Source organism: Entelurus aequoreus, linkage group LG05 (assembly GCF_033978785.1).
Source record: "Entelurus aequoreus isolate RoL-2023_Sb linkage group LG05, RoL_Eaeq_v1.1, whole genome shotgun sequence".
NCBI lineage: Eukaryota > Metazoa > Chordata > Actinopteri > Syngnathiformes > Syngnathidae > Entelurus > Entelurus aequoreus.
Genome location: NC_084735.1, coordinates 85898807 through 85903806, shown reverse-complemented (window position 1 = coordinate 85903806; position 5000 = coordinate 85898807). Strand labels below are relative to the sequence as shown.

The 5000-nt window shown below is 39.1% G+C and overlaps 1 pseudogene; it reads left to right on the top strand.

Moving 5' to 3' along the window:
• The window catches only part of LOC133651193 (transcription factor COE1-like), a 63235-nt pseudogene that overhangs the window by 3571 nt on the left and 54664 nt on the right, over positions 1-5000 (top strand).

Genomic DNA, 5000 nt, shown 5'->3' with positions numbered 1-5000 from the left:
ACACACACATCTTCTCCTCCTCCTCTCCTCCTTCATACAGGTGTGCGCGTGCACGTGTGCGTTCTAGGGCTGCAACAACTAATCGATTAAATCGATTATAAAAATAGTTGCCGATTAATTTAGTCATCGATTCGTTGGATCTATGCTATGCGCATGCGCAGAGGCTTTTTTTAATTTTATTTTTTATTTTATTTTATTTTATTTTTATTTTTTTTTACAAAAATAAACCTTTATTTATAAACTGCAACATGTACAAACAGCTGAGAAACAATAATCAAAATAAGTATGGTGCCAGTATGCTGTTTTTTTTCAATAAAATACTGGAAAGGATAGAAATGTAGTTGGTCTCTTTTATCCGATTATTAATCGATTAATCGAAGTAATAATCGACAGATTAATCGATTATCAAATTAATCGTTAGTTGCAGCCCTAGTGCGTTCGTGTGTGTTTTCCATGTGTGACAAGAGGAAACATGCCTCACACCTGCATCCAACGTGGCGCTAGATGATGATGATGGGATCGAGGGGGAGGAGCATGGGGAGGATGAGGGTGACGCTGAGGTTGAGAATGAAGTTGAGGATGAGGACGGTGATGAAGAGGAAGCTCATGTGGCAGTTGAGGATGAAATAAAAATGATGAGGTAGAAGAGTGATGAGTAGGTTGATGAGTGTTGAAGAGTTTCAGGATAAGAATGAGAGTAATGAGGTTGATGATGATGATGATTAGGTCGAAGATGAGAATAAGAGTGATGAGCAGAATGAGAATAATGAGGAGGTTGACGAGGATGAGGCGGATGAGTGTCGAAAAGTTTCAGCATAAGAATGACAATGATGAGGTCGTTGATCATGATGATGATGATAGTGATAAGGTTGAGGATGAGGTTGAAGAGCGATGAACATGTTGAGAAAAACGGGGAGGTCGATGAGGATGATGATTAGAATGTTGAGGATGAGAATGAAAATGACGAGGTTGAAGAGTGATGAGCAGGTTGAGAATAATGAGGAGGTTGATGAGGATGACGCGGATGAGTGTCGAAAAGTTTCAGCATAAGAATGACAATGATGAGGTCGTTGATCATGATGATGATGATGATGATAGTGATGAGGTTGAGGATGAGGTTGAAGAGCGATGAACATGTTGAGAAAAACGGGGAGGTCGATGAGGATGATGATTAGAATGTTGAGGATGAGAATGAAAATGACGAGGTTGAAGAGTGATGAGCAGGTTGAGAATAACGAGGAGGTTGACGAGGATGAGGCGGATGAGTGTTGAAAAGTTTCAGCATGAGAATGAGAATGATGAGGTCATCATCATGATGATGATAAGGTTGAGGATGAGAATATAAATGATGAGGTTGAAGAGTGATGGACATGTTGAGAATAATGGGGAGGTTGATAAGGATGATGATTAGAATGTTGAGGATGAAAATGATGAGGTTGAAGAGTGATGAGCAGGTTGAGAATGATGATGCAGTTGATGATGAGTGTTGAAAAGTTTCAGCATAAGAATGAGAGTGATGAGGTGGATGATGATGATGATGATGAGGTTAAAGATGAGAATAAAAATGATGAGGTTGAAGAGTGACGAGCAGGTTGAGAATAATGAGGAGGTGGATGAGGATGAGGCGGATGAGTGTTGAAAAGTTTCAGCATGAGAATGATGAGGTCGTTGATGATGATGATGATGATAAGGTTGAGGATGAGAATATAAACAATGAGGTTGAAGAGCGATGGACATGTTGAGAAAAACGGGGAGGTTGATGAGGATGATGAGTAGAAAATTAAAATTTCCCCTCTGGGATTAATAAAGTATTTCTGATTCTGATTCTGATTAGAATGTTGAGGATGAGAATGAAAATGATGAAGTTGAAGAGTGATGAGCAGGTTGAGAATAATGAGGAGGTTGATGAGGATGACGCGGATGAGTGTTGAAAAGTTTCAGCATAAGAATGAGAATACTGAGGTCATCATGATGATGATGATAAGGTTGAGGATGAGAATATAAATGACGAGGTTGAAGAGCGATGAACATGTTGAGAATAACGGGGAGGTTGATGAGGATGATGATTAGAATGTTGAGGATGGCAATGAAAATGATGACGTTGAAGAGTGATGAGCGGGTTGAGAATAATGAGGAGGTTGATGAGGATGAGGCGGATGAGTGTTGAAAAGTTTCAGCACAAGAATGAGAATGATGAGGTCATCATGATGATGAAGATAAGGTTGAGGATGAGAATATAAATGACGAGGTTGAAGCGCGATGAACATGTTGAGAATAACGGGGAGGTTGATGAGGATGATGATTAGAATGTTGAGGATGACAATGAAAATGATGAGGTTGAAGAGTGATGAGCAGGTTGAGAATAATGAGGAGGTTGATGAGGATGAGGCGGATGAGTGTTGAAAAGTTTCAGCACAAGAATGAGAATGATGAGGTCATCATGATGATGAAGATAAGGTTGAGGATGAGAATATAAATGATGAGGTTGAAGAGTGATGAACATGTTGAGAATAACGGGGAGGTTGATGAGGATGATGATTAGAATGTTGAGGATGAGAATGAAAATGATGAGGTTGAAGAGTGATGAACAGGTTGAGAATAATGAGGAGGTTGATGAGGGTGAGGTTGAGATGAGGTGGATGAGTGTTGAAAAGTTTCAGCATAAGAATGAGAATTATGAGGTCGTTGATCATGATGATGATGATGATGGTGATAAGGTTGAGGATGAGAATATAAATGATGATGTTGAAGAGTGATGAACATGTTGAGAATAACGGAGAGGTTGATGAGGATGATGATTAGAATGTTGAGGATGAGAATAAAAATGACGAGGTTGAAGAGTGATGAGCAGGTTGAGAATAATGAGGAGGTTGTTGAGGATGAGGCAGATAAGTGTTGAAAAGTTTCAGCATGAGAATGAGAATGATGAGGTCGTTGATCATGATGATGGTGATAAGGTTAAGAATGAGAATATAAATGATGAGGTTGAAGAGTGATGAATCTGTTGAGAATAACGAGGAGGCTGATGGGGATGATGATTACAATGTTGAGGATGAGAATAAAAATGACGAGGTTGAAGAGTGATGAGCAGGTTGAGAATGATAATGCGGTTGATGATAAGTGTTGAAAAGTTTCAGGATGAGAATGAGCATGAGGTTGAATATGATGATGATAATGACGATAAGTTTGAAGATGAGAATGAAATTGATAAGGTTAAAGAGTGATGAGCAGGTTGAGAATATTGAGGAGGTTGATGATGAGTGTTGAAAAGTTTCAGAATGAGAATGAGCATGATGAGGTTGATGATGATGATAAGGTTCAGTATGAGAATAAAAATGATGAGGATGAAGAGTGATAAGCAGGTTGAGAATAATCAGGAGGTTTATGATGAGTGCTGAACAGTTCCAGAATTACAATGATGAGGTTGATGATGACGATGATGATAAGGTTGAGAATGAGAATAAAAATGATGATGATGATGGACTGATGGACAGGTTGAAAATAATGAGGAGGTTGATGATGAGTGTTGAACAGTTCCAGAATTACAATGATGAGGTTGATGATGATGATAAGGTTGAGAATGAGAATAAAAATGATGAGGTTGAAGAGTGATGAGCAGGTTAAGAATAATGAAGAAGTTTATCACAAAGATGATGATGAGATTAATAACGAGTGTTGAAGAGTTCCAGGATGATAATTTGCATGATGATGATGATAAAGATGGGAATTAAAATGTTGAGGTTGATGAGTGATGAGCAGGTTGGGAATGAGCAGGAGGTCGAGTAATGCTGAGTTCTAGGGAGGTTGACGAGTGATGATGAGAATGAGAATAATGAGGTTCATGATGATGATAAGTTTGAGGATGAGAATAATAATGAAGTTGTAGAGTGCTGAGCAGGTTGAAAATGAGGATGAGTGTTAAAGACAGTTTGAGGATGAAAGTGATGAGGTTGATAATAATTATAAGGTTGAGGATGAGAATTAAAATGAGGTTGATGAATGATAAGCAGGTTGAGAATGAGGAGGTTGATGACAATGTTCAGGAGGAGGTTGATGATGAGTGATGACGAGTTTCAGGATGAGAATGAACATGATGAGGTTGATGAGTGATAATCAGTTTGAGGATGAAGAGGAGAATAATGAGGAAGTTGATGAGATTAATGAATGAGAAGAATAAAGAGTAGGAGGAGGAGCTTGATGAGTGAGGAGCAGTTTGAGAATGATGAGGAGAATAATGAGGAGGTTTGATGGTGAGGATGGTCAAGTTTGATGAGGATGATGAGGAGGTGGACGATGAGAACGATGACGCCGTTGATGATGAGAATAATGACGGCGTTGATGATGAGGAGGATGATGATAAGGAGAATAATGAGTGATGACAAGTTTCAGGATGAGAATGATAATGATGACATTAATAATAATTATAAGTTTGAGGATGAGAATTAAAATGAGGTTGATGAATGATGAGCAGGTTGAGAATGAGGAGGTTGATGACAATGTTCAGGAGGAGGTTGATGATGAGTGATGACGAGTTTCAGGATGAGAATGAAAATGATGAGGTTGATGAGTGATAATCAGTTTGAGGATGAGGAGGAGAATAATGAGGAAGTTGATGAGATCAATGAATGAGAAGAATACGGAGGATGAGGAGGAGCTTGATGAGTGATGTGCAGTTTGACTATGATGAGGAGAATAATGAGGAGGTTTGATGATAAGGATGGTCAAGTTTGCTGAGGACAATGAGGAAGTAAATGGGTGAGAACAATGACGACGTTGAGGATGAGGATGAGGAGGTTGATGATGAAAATAATGACGGTGTTGATGATGAGGAGGAGGATGATGAGGAGAATAATGAGGAGGTTTGATGATGACGATGGTCAAGTTTGATGAGGATGATGAGGAGGTGGACGATGAGAGCAATGACGAGGATGAGGATGATGAGGAGAATAATGAGGAGGTTTGACAATGACGATGGTCAAGTTTGATGAGGATGATGACGA